This window comes from Arvicanthis niloticus, chromosome 2 (genome assembly GCF_011762505.2).
Source record: "Arvicanthis niloticus isolate mArvNil1 chromosome 2, mArvNil1.pat.X, whole genome shotgun sequence".
NCBI classification, from domain to species: domain Eukaryota; kingdom Metazoa; phylum Chordata; class Mammalia; order Rodentia; family Muridae; genus Arvicanthis; species Arvicanthis niloticus.
In genome coordinates this window covers 69,586,253-69,605,154 of record NC_047659.1, presented here as the reverse complement: position 1 = coordinate 69,605,154, position 18,902 = coordinate 69,586,253, and the positions used below count along the sequence as shown (strand labels likewise).

General features: G+C 36.0%; 1 protein-coding gene across 2 annotated transcripts in view; it reads right to left on the bottom strand.

The window, feature by feature from the left end:
- Window positions 1–13,850, bottom strand: part of Lrrc4c (leucine rich repeat containing 4C) — a 1,205,288-nt gene extending 1,191,438 nt beyond the window's left edge. For both annotated transcript variants that reach the window (XM_076929324.1, XM_076929323.1), the window contains exon 1: window positions 12,959–13,850. The gene's annotated coding sequence lies outside the window, so the exon portion shown is untranslated. The remainder of the gene's footprint in view (window positions 1–12,958) is intronic.
- Between the last annotated feature and the right edge of the window lie 5,052 nt (window positions 13,851–18,902).

Below are 18,902 nucleotides of genomic sequence, written 5' to 3'. Positions count from 1 at the left end.
GCTAAATAAAAGTCCCAATTCATACAACCACCGTCTGCCAGTCTTTTGACACTTCTCTCCTCCATGCCCCTGTGAAGGCTATACTATCTCTTCATTTCTATGAGGAATACTTCATAATCAATTGCCTCACATCACATTGTCTTCATTCATTCACGTCATTTTTAGGAACAAGAATTCATTGATGTGTATGTAATTTTGATAGAGATCATGCTAGATCTTGGAATGAGAGACCATGGTATATTGAAGGCAAGTTCACATTCTTGTGAGACATAGAACTATATGAAGAAAGAAGAAAGAAAGAAAGAAAGAAAGAAAGAAAGAAAGAAAGAAAGAAAGAGAGAGAGAAAGAAAGGAAAGAGAAAAATGTCTTACAAATAATATGCCTTATATTTAATATTTAAATGACACCAAAAATAAATTTCTTGTTTGATTTTTCAGATCAACAAACTTATTGAGCAATTCAAAAAAACATACATCGTCTATTACACAGCAAGGAATGACTAAATACTGAAGGGGATGCACTTTGTTCTTTTAGATCTTCCATTATGCAGTTGTAGGCAGCACAATATAAGAACATTAGCAAATATACAAAGAGATTTTCAAATGGCATCCAACACAGCTAGAAGACAGCCCAGATATGACATCCTTGCCAAGAAGATGGCAGTTCCAGAAGGATCACTTGCTTTCAAGGTAACAAATGGGTTATATAGGTTAAAAATAAAATGCAAAGCCATTTTGAAATCATGGAGCCAAAGGGGAAAATAGTGCTGTGTTGATCACGCTACCAATCTAATAAAAGTAAGAAAGGAAGAAAAAATCTGAAAGAATAAACTATCCATTAATTTTATAGGAGATCTGGGCATAATTTTGAAGGCATAATTTTAACCTAAAGTATAAAATGAATGTACTGTCTATGTAATCTATGTTTGAGAGACTACAACCACTTTTTTTTTTTACCTTGGAATGATGTAATGCTTAGGTTCACTGTGTGCCATGACACTTTTTACACGGCCCCATGGGCCATTTGTAACCTCCTCCTTCCCACCCACCTCATCTCCACCATATCATCCATGGCACAGTTCTCTCCTGTCAGCTTCAGCCACATTGGCCTCTGCATTGCTGGTCCATCTGCTTGTCATCCAGTTCCCCAGACACCTACCTACCCAGCCATCTCCTTCAAAGCTTTGCTCAAATATTACCCTCCTAATGAGGCCTGCTCCAACCTCCACTCACTATGATGATATCTCTTATCCAGCTCTACAACCTCTAGGTATCTTTTTTGTTTGTTTGTTTGGTTGGTTGGTTGGTTGGTTGGTTTTTTTGTTTTGTTTTGTTTGTTTTTTGTTTTGTTTTTTGAGACAGGGTTTCTCTATGTACACCTGGCTGTCTTGGAACTCACTCTGTAGACCAGGCTGGCCTCGAACTCAGAAATCCACCTGCCTCTACCTCCAAAGTGCTAGGATTAAAGGCGTGCACCACCACTGCCCCTACAACCACTTTTTAAAGAAGGATATCTTCTCAAGTCGAGCTCCAAATTGGTATTAATACTCAATGATTGAAAACAACCTATACATAATTATCGGAAATGTACTATTGTTCTTTTATTTCTAAATAAGAAAGAAATTTTAGAATCTCAAGGAACTAAGAAAATAATTACTCCCCCCTTTTCTCTTTATCACTCTCTCTCTCTCTCTCTCTCTCTCTCTCTCTCTCTCTCTCTCTCTCTCTCTCTCTGTGTGTGTGTGTGTGTGTGTGTGTGTGTGTGTGTGTGTGTGTGTAAACAATGTTTCTCAAGTACTTGTGTGAGATAAGAATAGGTCTTCCTGACTGGTATTGGCACACATCTTTAATTCCAGTACTCTGGAGATAGAAGTAGGTGGATCTCTGTGAGTTCAAGGCTACAATGGTCTACAGAGCAAGTTCCAGAACAGTGAAGGCTACACAGAGAAACTCTGTCTCAAAAGCCACCATCACCACCACCAATAACAACAACAAAAAGAAGAGTGCTTCCTGAGAATATATACAGAGCAATTGCTGAGAGCACCATAACAGACAGGATCCTGCAATGCTGTACTTTCTGATGTGATTGTGATGGTAGAACAACCCTAACAGCATAAAATAAAACGTAACACTGCATCATACTGCATGTGTATATATGTGCATTCAGGCATGTATATCTCTGTGTGTACATGGCTCATGCCTTTTAAATTTATTTTAAGGTTTTTCTTCCCTTTCTATCAGCTGGCTTGCGTAATAATCTATTTTTCTCTATGTTGCTCCAACATTAATTGGGCAAATGTGATGATTTGTAAAGGGTCGCTAGCTCATTAGTGTAATTTAGCCAGGTTCTACTGTACCTCACCAGACACACAAACAAGACTGCTGCACACATCTGTTTCTGGAGCTCTATTTCATAATCATCCATAATATTTGTGATTTAAAATAGGGAATAATTGCCCTTTAATCAGCTGTTTGTTTCACTGGGCTACACAAATATGTGTGATATAATTCATAAATAATTTCAGGATAAAACATAACAAAATCATCATTTGCATAGGACTTTAAAGTTTATATAGCTTTTAAAGATATATTGAAACACACACACACACACTTTCTTAAGAAGGAAGTTGTTAAATATTTTAAATGACCTAGAGAAGAATATATATTTCCTACCACAGGTATTTAATTTATTCAGACACATTCTCCAAGATTTTTGACATCCATTTACTATTCCTATCTTTCAATTTTTAAAAATATCTACTTCATATTTTTTTTCAAAAATAATAAATTTGGAAGTGAATATGAAGTTGTAGATAAATGAGAAATACAGAACATATGCCCCTTGTTAGGATTCTGATTTGGCAGATAAAACAATGTCCCTTCTGAAGGATGTTTATAACTACTGACAGCAAATTGAGACAGTTGTCAAATGCTTGACATGGGTCTGCAGACTTGGAAGACTTGGCAGTCTTGAAGCAAAAATCAGTGTTATATCCCAACTGAAGAAGCTGAGGGACCAATTTTGCGGGCTGTATCCAGCCAAGTCAGTGCTGCCTTTGTGATGTTCTAGAGTGCTTAAAACAAGGAGTGTACAAGTCGAAGACTATAATCTCTAAGGCAGGTTGGAGAAGGTTCAATGTTACCTCCATATGAAAAAGTGAACTTGAGGCTGATGTTGGAAAGTGGAAGCTGAGCAGAAAGCTGAAAGTCTAAGAACCCCTGGTAGCTAGGAGAAAAGCTGGTCTTCTGAGTAAGTAGGACAGATGGAAGGTGTTCTTGGTAAGAGATATGGGGAAAATGACAAAGGTAGAGAGAGGTTTCTTCTGATTCTGCATGTACAATTTACCAACCATTACAGAAGATGATTAGAATGAAAAATCTTCCTGAAACTAGTCCTGGGCATGGACACAGGTAGAAATTAACTCAATACTCTTCCTATATCTGAAACTCAGAACTAGCATGTCCACTAACACTGACAGCAATGACCAAAGATTATATCTAATTAAGAAGATTTTTCTTAGTAGAAATAAACCTCATTAAATTTGTCAAGTAAGTGGTACAATAGGAATTAAACTTCCCTCTCTTCAGAAAGCCTTTCCTGTGTTTTTCTTAGATGTTGACCTTGAATCCAGACCCTACCTCAAAAACAGGTCACCCTATAAGGAAACTTAGCTTATTTCCAAGTTACTTGTTGTTTGATTGCCATGCCTTCAGCTTAATTAGAAAAGAAAATTGTAATTTCTTGGAGCAGAGAAAGGACCCCTTATATCTTTCAAAGTCATGCCAAAGACAGAAAGGTCAGGGACTAAGCTTCAAACATCTCTTCTGGTTTTGGTAAAGGTTATTCCATTCTAAGCTCTGGATGGTTAAGTATGCTTTCCTCAAGAACATGACATCAGATGATTACAGTTAGCAAACTAACAGTTCAAGGTACCTGAACCCTTTCCAGAAACAAAAGGATATAAGAAAATTGTAAACATAATGAGAAGATAAAGGAACCAAATGGGTGTTGGTGTATATCTTTATTTGTAATTTCTCATTTTACAACATTAAAAAAAGTGCGGAAAAAATATTTTATGCAGAAAAAAAAATTCCCATCAATTCAAGAAAAATGTTATGTAAAACATCATCAGTAAATTTAAAAGAGAAATAGAGGGGAAAATAAAGAATAGTGCTAAACTTTGTTTCTGGCCAACCAAAGCTTCAAATTGAGGAAGCTGGACACCTGGACTGTGTGGCCAGATGCAATGATACAGATGCATGCACAGTTAGTAATGATTCATTTCTTTAGGAAAATCACAATTTGAATGAATCTTAGCTTTTCTGTTAGCATCTCCAGAATAAAGATGTCCCTCTTTGCATGATTGTGGAGTTCTTAGTATATCTGTACTATCACAACATTGAAACATTCACCCGCTGTGCTTATCTTGAGGACTCTCCTTTTTTTTTAAGCACTCCACAGAATCTCAGAACAGTTCCTCATTTTGATTCACTATTGAACTATTTAGTTCCAATACCACCTGTCCTCCTGTGCTTAAATATCTCCAAGCACAAATGCCTCAGTTTTGCTTTTACAAAACTTTGACTTACTTTGGTTAACAAGTTTACTTTGCCTTTATCAATATAATGGCAACAATAGGGCAATATATTTTAGGGGGAATTTATATTGCCTATCGCTGGTGTTCTACATGATAACTGTAATGTGCATAGCATTAAACCACATATATGTCTTCAGCAAACAAGTAGGATAGACTATTCTCATTCAAAACACTCATTGAAAGTGTTGATTTAGTTATGTGAAATGATTTCAACTATGATTTCTGAGATCAAATTCAGTTACAGAATTTAGATTTAGGAACTTGCTTTGTTTATATATTATTTTTAAATAAATAGATGTCCATTAAATCAATATCAGAGGAATGAGAACATGCCAGATATGTGGAACAGAGTTACTTGTTGTATACTGTTGTGGGAGTAGGAAATTGGAATGTAGGAGGCTGATAACAATGATAGAAATGAAAGTCAGACTTAGAGTTACAAAGACATATTAAGGAAGAGAGGCAAGGAACAAGAAGACAAAAGATGAAAAAGAATAATGGAGGTAGCATCAATCAGAAGAAAATATAAAGAGCTTCTCTGTTCCTATGATGGACAGACCATATTTCAGGGAAGTTCTGATAGCCAGGTGGACACCCAAACATTTCAAACGTATTTTCATATGTTCCTTTGGGCAGTGGGTTCAAAATAGATTTACAGTTAAGATGCTTAACTCTTCCTGATAGCCCAGATTTTTTGGTAGATGAAAGATCTGAACCAATCCATTTAAACATGCTTTTCCTTTAAATAAAGAAACACTGGACTTTACCATTCTCTAAATCTTTAATCCAGATTGCTTATGATCATGACCTATAACTTCATCATGCAAAGAGTGAGAAAATCCATTCACTTACTACTAAGACTACAGCAAAATATTTATTTTTATTGGAATAATTATTCAAAATATCTGTCTTTTTCATTTTTCTTTTATTCAAACATTGTCTTGATGTTATATTTTTAAATTAAGCACACCTTCTATATTGATTGTCTACTGGATTCTTAGTATGTATGGTCACTGGTTTTATTTTAAAGAATTGTTAACAAATACACCCTGAAAATCATTGCTTCTTTGACCTGACAAGTAAAGGATTAGAAGATAGATAGATAGATAGATAGATAGATAGATGATCGATAGATAGATAGAAGATAGTTAGAAAGATAATAGATATAAATAAAAAGATAGATGATAGATACTCATAGATAGACAGATGCATAGATAGGTAGATAGATAGATAGATAGATAGATAGATAGATAGATAGATAGTCTTATGTAAAGGAGTGAAACTTGTCATCACCATGTAGTTTATTATAAAGCATTATAAAGCTAAGTTATTCCACATATATATTCTTGCATACATATAAACTTATAATTAAAACAATAACAGAAATATAATAGAATATTTCCATTATATCTAAAATGTAGAATGTTTTCAGGGATGAGTGAATAAAAATGAACTTTTACTGGTTTTGGTTTTTTTTTTTTTTCTTTTGGCTCAGTGAATCAAAAGAAGATTGCTATCTGTTCTCTTTAAATAGAAAACTTCTACAGATAAGAAGCTGGCTTAGTTGACAGGATAAAGTGCTTGCCCTGTAAGGCATACAGTTCTGAACTCACTCTATAAAAACTATCTAAATGTTACAAAGTCTTGTGGTGCATACAGTTACCCACTGCCAAGAAGGCAAAAGGAAGTGAATCTGAGGTTTTCTGGCCAGACAGTCTAGTGAACTTAGAGAGCACCAGGGCAGGGAAAGGTTTTGAATAAAAATAAAAGGTAAACTGCCTTTGAGGAGTAAGAATCAAGGCTGTTTTAATTTCAACACATACTCATGGATACATGTTTGTGTATTCATACAGGAATACATGTGTGTATTCATCACATATATACACATGTAGAAGTTTCTAAAAATGTGATTTTTCCCCTCTTTTTTATAGCCAAGCTTGTAGTTGTATTCTAGAATCAAAATTTTTTCCTATCCTTTGTATTGTATCTCAGGCAGACAAAAACATCAAGTATTTTATTCACTCCTATCATTTGACTGTTTTTCCTTCAAAGTACAAATATAGTTATGTAAACTAAAATTCTAAGATATTACAATAATTATTATTATGATGATTATAAGTAAATAAGGGTCATTAGAAATTTAATGGAATCTCATTTACTGAGCATGAATCCTATCAAATCTCTCTTCTCTGTCTTTCTTAAGTATTGGTTTTCTCAGGCATTTTACAACAGTTCTGCAAATCAAGGTACTGAAGTACAGATATAAAATTAACCTATCCAAAGTTATATCTCTAAAAAGTTGGTACACATAGTGATACTGCCTATAATATACATTTAGCCAATGCTTCCAAACTTTCAACTGGGTTATAATATACTGCCTAAGGCCAACCATTCCAATAAGACTTGGGCAATAATAAAAGAATCAGACATCTGCCTCAAGCTCTAGACTTGTCTACGTACCATAGAAATATAACACTAATGGTATACTATATCAGTAATTAACTGGTCTAAAGAGAAAAATTCTCAAGTCTCTTAGAAACAAAAAGAATATCATATGTATATATGTGTATATTGATATCTATATCTATATCTATATAGATAGTGTACATATAATGAAATGATGATGCAGAAGAATAAACATGAGTAAATATTTGGGGCAAAATTTAATCTCTTTTTTTGTTTCATTTAGGAGAAAAATGTTATGTCACTTTTTAAATTTATTTATCTTTATTTTATGTGTATGAATGTTTTGCCTATATGCATGTATGTGTAGCACGTGCATGTCTACTGCCAGAGGAGGTCAGAAGAGGGCATCACATCCTCTGGAACTGGAGTTACTATAATTATGAGCCACCATATAATGATGGAACTCAAACAGTGGTCCTGTGAAAAAGCAGCAAATACTATGAACAGCTGATCTGTTGATCCAACCCCCAAACTCACTAATAACTTAAGAGAGGACATACATGATCTCCCCTGTCTGGCACATAGAATATGACTACTGATTATTTGTGATAATTGTAACTTATTGCATCAGTAGTTAGGTGTACTCTCTACATGAACTGCTGTATATTATTGAAAGAATTTCCCTAGTTCAGTGCAGAGACCTGTCCCCAGATTGTGGCATTTAAGGCTGCAGTATGAGTATGGGTGTGTTACTGTGACTCATTGACATTCTTTTTCCCTCTTTTTCTGCCCTAGACCTGGATTTTAGAAAAAGAATTTAAATTGCTGTGAGCTTTTAGTTAGTATTTCTTCCATGCAAATCATAAAGCACAGCCCATTCATTCATTATCAGACAGTAAGAGCCCACACACTGAAGGGCAAAGCCCAGCTCTCTTCATGTTCAGGGAAAGGCTGACTAGGCAGAACAGAAATACCTGGGTCAAGTGGTACCAGCCGTGCAGAGTTAGCAAAGCAGAATTGGCCTCGTCGCTGACAGCTCAGCTAGCTACATTAATAGGAACAAGGCTTTTTACATCTTTAGCAATATGTTCTTGAACTAAATAAAGGTCGTACACAATGACATAGCTCCATATGGGTCAGATGCTGGAAGAGGAATCTTAATGCTGTTTAACTCTCAAGTCAAAATTCTAAGGAGCAGTCCGGCAGACTGCAGCATGCCATGTCCAAATGCTGGAATTGGAGAGAAGAGAAATGAAGAGAGACCTTATGTACTTCTCACAGCAGCGGCCACAGTACAAGTACCTGCCAGCTAGCTAACTAATAAATATATATGCTTTCATTGTCTGTGAGCAAAAAGAGACAGTAGATAAAAAGCAATGTTAACACCACTTGATGACATTTGAATTGTTTTCTGCAACCACATATGGATGGATGCACATGATTCTACTTACAGTCAGGATCATTTTAAAATTGTGAACATGAGTACAACAGCACCTGGAAGGCAGGTAGGCTGCTCTGAGAGGGTCTGAATAAACCCTAAATCTAACTGACAGAAGCATAGCTTCATCTTCAGTTTTACCTAACTCTCAAGTTATATCTTCCACTTTAGCCCCCTGTCTAAGGCTAAACATATGCTGAATTAGGTTGGTTTTTTTTTCTCTCTTCCTTAGCTAGATTAAGATAGCTGAAAAAAATCTTTGTGAGCTATCAACATCAATGTAATTTCCTATGAAAGGTTTTACTAACTGTGTTTATACATGTTTTATTCACTCATCACAGAAATCTTTATGATTACCTTTTCATATTTTTTATAGAATAGAAAACTCTGAGGCTCTGAGAAATGATCTATCCTAAGTTTGTTCAGTTACAAAACTAATACTGTTATCACTGTCTTTATCTCGGCCTTTTAACCCTAGTCTGTCTCATAAATACATTCCAGTGTGATAATGCTTGTCCTCACTATGTCCTGCCTGTTATAGATAAATAGCCTATTTATACAGTTTCCAAATGTCTTAAAATTCAAGTTTCATTATAGACTAGAGGTTTTGGACCTTACAAACTCAGCAATGGCCTATGTATCCTTGCCAAGAAAGTTAGAATGTCCAAGTGTCTTTCTTTGCCTGTCTCCTTCTTCCTAACATAGTTCCATCTTCTTTCCTTTATTGTTTCCATCTTTCTTCCTCTTTTCTTCCTTCTTTCTTTTTTCTTTCATCTTTCTTTTTTTTCCTTCCTTCTTTCCTTTATTTTTCAATCATTTCTGAAATCCAAGACCAATGATTATCACTCTTTTCTATTTTTCATGAATCTAGTGTTATGGTCCCCATAGCCTGACTGATGACTTAAAATCTATGCATGCATAAACGCACATGTACATACATGCGCAAACACATACATATGGATCAGTCTCAAGTACAATACAGATGACTGAATGGGTTTGTTTAGTCTATTGCATACTTCAAACTTCCTATCCAAATTCACACAACCTTAATTAGCTTTTGTTTTTTAATCATGTAGGTCCCAGAACAATTGTTTGTTAAGTGGTAAGGAACAACATGAAGGACATATAAAGCATCTGTTGCTCTCTCATAGTTACTTCATGCCAAGATCCAAGACTTTGTATGTCATTCTGTAGATTGATGTTTGACTCTGTTCCCATCTCTGTTGCTAGGATCAGCCTAAGATATTAAGTGGCTCTAAGTTGTAGTTATGATGCAGGAATCAAAACTTTAAATGCCATATTCTTGGTTTATCTTCACTGCCAGGGCTAGAGAACTAAAAGCACAAAGAACCTAAAGCCTAGAGCACCTAAAGAATTAAAAGCAAGTTCTTTTCGAATTTACTAGATAATCGTCCTGGCTTCCTTCAAAGAATCTTAATAGCTAACTTTCCAGCTGTCAGCTTGTCTATTTGAAAAGGAAAAAACTATTCATGTGTTAAGTATCTTGGGTCTTAAAAGTATAGAAACACATTGGAGTATTGGATCTAGGTGTCTGAGTTGAGCAAAGAGAAATAGAAAGGCCTGTCCACTGAATAGCATTAAACTGAGAAAGAGATGAAGGTTCCCTCCCCTAATAAATTCAAAGCAGCCCTTTATGAATTCATTCTTTAAAAGTAACCTTGTGTCTATTTCGTTGAAGGAATATCAGTCTCTTCATTGGCTACTCTGACATACAATATCCCTACTGAATTGAAAGTTTCCACTCCTCCTACTCCTCCTTTTTTTTTTTTTTTTTTTTTTTTTTCTTTTTTTGCTGTTGAATTCCCTAAGCAAGAAAACTAAGACTGTTAAACATCAAAATACTCTCTACCAAGAAACAAGGTTCAAGAACATCTACCTTGGGTCCTGGAATCAAGTGTGAGCATAACCTGCTTACCATTGCTACACCTCAGCTAAACATAGAAATGTCAAGTTGCAGATGTGGAAACAGCACCTAGAGCCCTTGAGATGCAAAGGGTTTGCTTTATACATTGTATGAGCTGGTGTTGGAACATTCTCGGTTGGCTGGTACTCTACTGCTATTATTAACCTAAAATAACTGATAAAGTATTGCTGCTGCCAGAAGATTCATTCATTACAATTATTAAATCTCAAATATATAAAAGATAAAATAATATCCTTATGTTTTCAGACAGTGTTGACAATCTATGCAATTAATTTCCCAGTACCACTAGTCTAAATACTGCATAAATATATTCATACTGCATAAAAATATGAATGGGTAGGGGGCAGTTAAAGTCAAGCAATCTTAAAGAAAAGAGGCATAAGTTTGCCAACTTACAGAATGGCATTTATGAAGGAACTTTCTTTACTCTACGTGGTTCTAATATCAAGTAGATGACCTAAAACACTGCCTTCTCTCCTTAGGACTAGTTATCAGAATCTCCAGGTGAGTGGGAAGTTGAAAACAAAAGGAATAATACATATCCTCACTGTGTCTGGGCGACCTCTGATGGTCTGCTGCGACTTGCTGACTTCTGGAGCTTCCTTGTCTTTCTCCTCTTCTAGATTATCTTTCTCACTTTAGTATCCATCCCTGACTCTGTGTTTCATGATTCTTAGCTCATTCTTGTCTCAAGCAAAAAAGGAAAAAAAAAGTAAAGAAAAAAGAAATTATATTTATGTCTGCTACTATGTTTCAGCCACTTAAAGAAAAATAATAATAATAATAATAATAATAAAGTAAAGCAAAAGAAATGTTCCTTTGCTGATCATGAAACAGTAGCTTCAATGTAAGGGGAAAATACATGAGTTAAAAATAGGCTGCAAGAAGAGCATATCATGACTCTCGTGTCTCGAAATTTTCCCACAATGTGTCCATCAGGTTACTGTGTGGAGTGCCAGTCATGGAGGCAGCTGGGGACGGGGAACTTCTCTTAACAGCTGCAGGTCAGCTCTTCCAACATTCCTGTGCAAGGATCATTAGATAACCTCGTGCCTACATTTTGTTTGTTTGCTCTTTTAGTAATTCTCCTTTTAGGAAAGACGAAATATCACTGTTTCAAGTATAAGGTCTGACATCTCCAAACTTGGAGGCACTTATAAATCTTTGACTAGATCAGTCATGTCTGAATAGGTTTTCTGTGCTGCAATTAGCATCTTGTAGTTAAATATAATTCTCAGTAGTCGGAAAAGAATTACCTAGGTGTGCCCTCCTCTCCCTAGTTAGCATACTTGTCATCTCTACATTGAACATGATCACAACAGCTCTTAGAGTTGGCTAACAGCCCAGGGAACATCACCACTCCACTTCAGATACACCACCCCACCACAGATGTTCACTGATAAGACTAACCTTCTACCACTTTCACTTGGAGATTTCAGCATTTTGAAAATCCACTTACACGTTATTTTCCCTACTAGGTAGAAGCTAGGTGCCAATACAGAGTTAAATATATTCACGAATAGAGATGCAGATGCTGTCACAGTGAAACAGTATTTTTGTTTCTTGAGATCAAAAAAAACAAATTAGTAAAGTGCTATCTGCATTTCAGTTTGACAGAAATGAAGGGTAAAGATTTAAAGCACAGGAAGCCATCAGGGAACACTGAGGAGACTGATTTCAACAAGATGTTTGACTGAAGTCACATGAATTCTGACGCTGCTTGCTTTTACAGCCAAGACTGCACAGTTATGAGCAATTTGCAACCACACTCCCTTCTCAAGGGACTGCATGGGGTGAGAAGATGTTCCAAAATGACAGACACACTAGTCGTAATAAGGGGACACCACTGAGTTCAAAAGGGGTTAATGAGATGCAATAGGAAAAAGTCAATCCAAAAGTGAGGCTGAAAACAGAAAACAATTCCCACTTTGTTCTCATTTGCTCCTGTTAAGAGCTGTGGAAACACAGCCACTGCTCCCCAGAGCAGATATAACTGTTCTTTAAAAAGAGAGAGAGAGAAAGAAAAAAAGAAAAGAAAGAAAGAAAAAATTTGCAGGGGGGTCTACTTTTAAGTTATCATAAAAGTCTGAATTACACCCCAACTGGCGTCCCAGGGCAGTCTCTGTGCAGGTTCAGGTTTGCTTCTGTCTCAGAGCTTTTGACAGCAGCTAACCTGAATGATTCTCCACCCCCTCACCCCCGACCCCCCACCCCTGCAACCCAACCTCCCAGTTTAGGAGGTTTATTTCGAAATAGGCTGTGATTTTAATTTTTAATCACAAATTTGCAGATTTCATGTTTTCCTGAATTCACCATGAAAACACCAAGAAGAGGGGTATAAAATAGTAAGAAGGGCCCATACAGATGGAAATAACCTTCTTGGCATGAGAATAACCCCAAATGCCACACACTGGTTCCTCTCTGCATTACAATCTGGAAGTGCGCGCTTATGAACAGCATATGGATTTCTGAAAACAACGCAGAAAAAAAAAAAACCAACAACAACAACAACAACAAAAAAAAACGTTGTAAGAAAACAGGGTACCAGAGCTAAGTAATCTGGTGACTTACCTTCTCAATGGATCCTCAAAGTTCACCAAGGAAAAATTTAAATCCTCTAGCTGGTCATACACCACTCTAATCTCCTTTCCTCTTCGCGCTCTCTGTGTGGGTGTTTGTCACATAAGAGAAAAATAATCAACTTTCAAAGGTTCCATTTATTTGATCCTCCAGCAACAGCAGAACATGTCCAAGAGACTCCGCCAAAAAGTGAGCCAAAAACTCATCAAAGACGAAAGGAGCCCGGGGGAGTAGGGCAGAGAAGGGGCGGTGAGAGAAGGGGGGCTACAGATTGTGAGCCCCAGTGCCTGGAGATTTTTATCACGCTGTTGAGATCTCGTCTTGTACGGTATACCTCCTTTGCTTGTCTCACAAACCCACACACACAGTACGGACACTCACACAATCTCTCTTACGAGGAAGCCGGCACCCACACACAGGAACACATACAAACACATAAGCACTCACAGAAGCCTGTGTAATGAAAACTGTCAGTAGTAACCTCCAAGAGGTGCTGTGAGCTGCAGATGGTATGGCTTGCGGTTACCTTCCCAGGTCTGTGGAGAATCAAAAGAACATCCAAAATCAGGGGGCTGGGGGTGTGGAAACTAGATTCCGGATTCCTCTCCCCCAAGGCAGACGTATCAAGCCAGGAGCGAGTCAATCAGCAGAGGTGTCTGCTTGCACGGTGCCCCGGATTATGGCAAGGTTATTAATCTTGATGCGCTGCATGCCCCCACCCCCAACACTCAGCAGCCTGCATTGAGATGATTGCCAGAGCCGTGTCTGTCCCTGCTCTACTGCATTTTGCTCAGCGCTCTGATGCTGCAAGTGAGACACAGTGGAGGCAAGAATACTAATAAGGTGGTTAGCTACAGTTTCTTCAAGGCAGTCAGCACGCAGTACAGTAAATGTGGACTTGCCAGCGCTCCATGTGTGTGTGTGTGTGTGTGCCTGTGTGTCTGCAGGGAGGGCAGCGGATCCATCTCCCGCCAGCAGGAGAGATGGCTTGCATTCTGCTGGAGAGAACTATATCACCAGAATCGTCACTGTCCTGCATCCATTGTCTTTGACAGTATTTTGCTTGGGATGAAGAAGAGGGGTTAATAGTTTAGAAGCCTAGAGCTGGTATTTGAAAAGGGTGGAGAAGAAAAAAAATGTTCAGGGAGACAAATTAGCTTTATAAATAGGCTCCAAGGAGACCAAGGCAGATTTTTAACATGCTGCTGCCCTAGCTGTTAAATGGAAATACAAAGCAATTTCAAAAACCAGCTTTAGCCTATAAATCTTAGAGCTGGCAACAAGTATCTGAATTTGACTGATGGGACAGTGGATAAATGGATTTCTGGTGATATAAAAACTTTGCTCATGTCTTCTTTTCAGACTGGATGCAATGTGTGCTGAAACCCTACGTTCATTCTCTTAAAATGTGAATTTAAAAATCTACCATTGCAGATTTATGCTAATTTCTTATTATTAATATTTATTATTATCAAATTGTAGAGGATGCTTGAGTGGCACAGTGACATTAAAGGAATTGGCTAATAGTCGTGCTAATACATTGTATCACTTTTAGTACCAAATATGAAAGTGGACATATATGTCCAATATTGCTAAATGAAGAGTCCCCTAGCTGCTGGGGATATAATCATTTTCTTTCAAGGCTGAGACTCACACTACAATATCTCTTCTTTTTTCTGAATTCCTTCACTCCAACTAAACTGGTATTTCTGGAAAAGAATTGAACAACTGGAGAGGGTGGTAAGAATAAAATGTGGAGCTTTGTAGTACTCAGTATGGCCAGCAGATGTCACTAAAGAGGAGACAGGCAAAAGAATGCCATCCAGAACTGCAAATAGTTAAGGTGATTAATTAAAAACACCTTATTGATAAGATGGGTGACATTAATCTTAAATACTGAAATTTTATAGACTATAAAGGAAATTACCCAAAGAACAACCTGATATGTATAGTTCTCCAAGTATTTCCCTCAAGTCACCATTTTAAGTGGTTGATTATGACTAATATTCCAGAAAATCCCACAAACTGACTTTTGTACTCTGTGAAATACAGAACTCAATATTACTTTGCAAATGCAGCCAATATAAATGAAGACACAAAACAGATCATGGGATGAAACAAATTAAGTAGTTTAAGATTAGTAAGTAAAATGTGTGGTATTTCAATTTTAAAGCAATAATACTGTTTGATTATGATCATGGTAACAAAAATCAGTTTGAAAGAATTGTAAATGTTTACTATATTATTAATGTCTATTACAGGGCTATACATTATTAATAAATACATGATTAAACTATAAAAAGCATTTTAATTACTTCTTTTTCATTTGAATTATTATTATTTTGTAAGGATTATTCTGTGTTGAGGATTGAACCCAGTATTTTCTGTATGTTAAGCTTACAACCTGCCACTAAGATACACCTTTACTTCGTCTACATACTATGTGGCAGCTTTCTTTTAAATCTAAATATCACTTTAGCCTTTATTTAGCTAAATGTGGCTAGTGAAACTCTAGCACCTCACAGCACGAATTGGCCCATATGTCAACTGAACATGGTGTTGAAAGCTTGGAGTTCAGAACTGACACAGACTTCAGTTCACATTTTACAACTGCCTTCCTTTAAGATAACATCCTCTAAGCCATTTGTCTCTGTATCATTTTACTTGGTGATGAGCAAGAAGCTACATTGACATCATTTTTTCCTTTCATTTGAAAGGAAAACATACATACCTAAATAAAGTTAGATAAAGACAAGAATAAATCAATATTTATTGTATGCTTGATATTTACTGACACAGTCTGTGGTTCATAAGTGACAAGTGTAGTTATTGAACTGACTAGATATTCATGCTTACAATATTAGTTCTGCCTATGTAGTTCATCAAGTGACCCCAATCAATCAATTAACACTTTTGGAGATGAAAGTATGTTTTTAAGGTTTTTTTTTAAATAAATAATTGTTTCCTTCTTATTTTTGTAAGGCTAGAATTATATAACACTTGGCAGTTCTTAAGTGTGCATTTATATACGTATGTTTGCATTCATCTGTGTGTTTCAGGACCAACGTGGGGGAAAATTTCACTTTCTTGATTGCCTGACATCTGGACTCAAATGGAGTATGTGTTTAGAAAGACAATTCCATGGCAGTGCACTGCTTTCTATTCTGAAACTTGCTTTGAAATCAATAGTGTCAACAAGCCTCAAAAATACTGGTCCTTAACAAAGACAATGAGATGAAAGTCTGCATTCCACTAATGTGGAAAGCCTAATCCCCAGTCAGATGCCAATGAAGTTGAAGTGAAGGAATGAAAGAACAGCCACGTCTCAGCATGAGTCTTTGGTATTTGCATAAACTGTAGAAAGAGAGAAGTCACTCTGGGGCTCCTTGTTCCCCCAACAGGGAACACAACCTATCTGAAGTTAAGGGTAATGGTCTGCTGCTTCATCTAGGTGCAAAGAATTGAACTCAGGTTCTTCACAAGAACAACATGTGTTCTTAACCATTGAGTGATCTCTCCAGCCCCAATGTAGTTTTATTATTGGAGGCAAAGAGATAGAAAGAAGAATCTAAACAAACAAGACCTGGCCAGTTTTCCCCAGATCATTTTCATTAACTCAAATTTTCTCTGATTCCAGCTATTATTTTACACATCTATTCACAAAATATGTAGGTGCTTTCTTTTGAATCTTTATTTCAGGAGGTATCTACTTCTCATGAATGTTGTTCTAATTAACTTTCCATAATTTACTCTAGTTAAATTTTCTTTTATTATAGCTTCCTCAGATGAGAATTTTATTATGGGTGAGAAAGGATATTTTTTATTCTTCCTTCAGGAGTCTTGACTTTACTCTCATGAGTGGGATTCAAGAAAATGATCTTGCAAAGGAAACGATCTGTTTTCTATATGAGAATGCAGTAAGTAGGGGTCCGTCTAGAAACAGAGATGTGGACCTTACTCAGGGCCAAACTGCCCAGTAACAACTTGACTATGAACGTAATTATCCTCCAAAACTGAAACAAATCTATTTGTGCTTTTAAGTTTCCTCTTCTCTAGTACTTTCACACAGAAAAAAAAAGCTTGAGCTATAACACGGGTGAAAAAAATGCTACAAAAAATAAATATAATTCACAAATGATTAGAAGTGATCAGTTCTAAGACAGAACATGACAGATTATCACTACAACTGAGATACCAATTTAAAAGTCTAAGTATTGAATTTCTTGGCTACTGATCATTGACAAATTATTATCTATCTTGTAAGTGTCTCAGCAAGGAGAAACAAAGCAAAACAAAGCAACAAAAAACAAGATATTGACCACAGAGTGTCAATTAAATTTGATAATCCTGTCTCATAAGATAATTTGACTGCTGTTCTTCATTAAGCATGCCACTATAGGTTAGACAACTTGTATATTATAGTTCAGCAAAAATTCCTTTGCCAACCAGGTTGGCTTATAAAGATTATCTTCTATGTCACTCTTAGTTTCATAATGGCTCCACAGTCATAAACTGAAATGCATGTATTAATAGAACAGGGAATTTCAAAGGAGATAACAATTTCAAATGGAGCTTTCTTACCTCTATCTGCTATAATAGGCCTCTGTTTTAGATGACAGTATTAGAATACCTCAATTTTAGAAAATGTGCATACAATCTGGGACTGATCTGAGCACTATGCAATATATTTGAATTAAGGACAATGATCTATACATAGATTCTTGTTATTCTAAAATTCTAAATTTTCACAGGAAAATGGATCAATCTAAGGTGGAAAGTAGATGTATGAGTCACTTTAACATACCTTATTTTGGGGACTCAATAACTGATTGTAAAATGGTACCATCACAGCTAATATAATAGTCTCAGACTTCTTATAGGGGAATTATAATGTCAGGTTTTCTTTTAAAATCAGTTTATCTAGAGCATACTATCTTGGCTTCTGTTTGTTCCATGTATTATGTCCTACGTAATAAGGACAGAACAATGCAAATGGGGTTTGTATTGGTTCTCTGTGACTGGTTGTAAAATTAGTTTCCCTGTGTTCCAACACTCTGTATTGTTTTATTAGTCTGAGTGGCTTCCTAGTCCACTGGGCAGACCAGGAGATTCCTTGTTTACTAAACAGTTGCAGCCAGTTAGTTCATCTCTTGAAGTTTTCTTTATTCTCAGTGTCAGTTTAACTTAGTTCTTTTACTTAAAGTATTTTAGCAGGTTGCTAAGAATTCAACACTATCATGTCTCAAAATATTTAGCCCAGTTTTTTTTTTATCATAATTTGCAAGTTTAGGAAAATGTAGAATAAATACTGAACTACTTGTATTCATTTCTCCCTGAGATCTCAACCTTAAATTTTATAATAAATTTTGCTCATTAATCCAAAAAATATTTATTTAATTCTTCATTATGTAACACTTATTGCTTATTATCACATGCAGAGAATGAATTTTTATAATATTGATTTTTAACAGACGTGTTTTTATAATTTATTTGTCTCCTTGAGAGAACTTAATACATATCTCCCTAACTGCAAGTATTAAATGAATCTTTATGTTATGGATGAAAATTTGACACACAGGACCCAATGTAAGAATACAGTACATTTTGTTTCACTTCTACTCTTTTGAACATGAACTACTTCTGAGTAGACTCTTAGTAGCCAATGCATATTATTGGCTAACCATAGTAAAGTGAAATTAATCCTTCATTATTCATGCAGCAATTCACAATCATTTCACTCCTTTAATGCCTATATAATGCTATCCCTAACACTAAACACGTACTTTGTCTTTTTAAGCCCAGCTAGAGACTGATCTGCTTTACTGATCTCTTTGGAGAGGCCACTCTGCTTGGTTTCATTCTACTGATTTTATTTTAATTTTTAAATATTTTCTTTTTTTTTTTTTTTTTGAGACAGGATATCTTTATGTAGCTC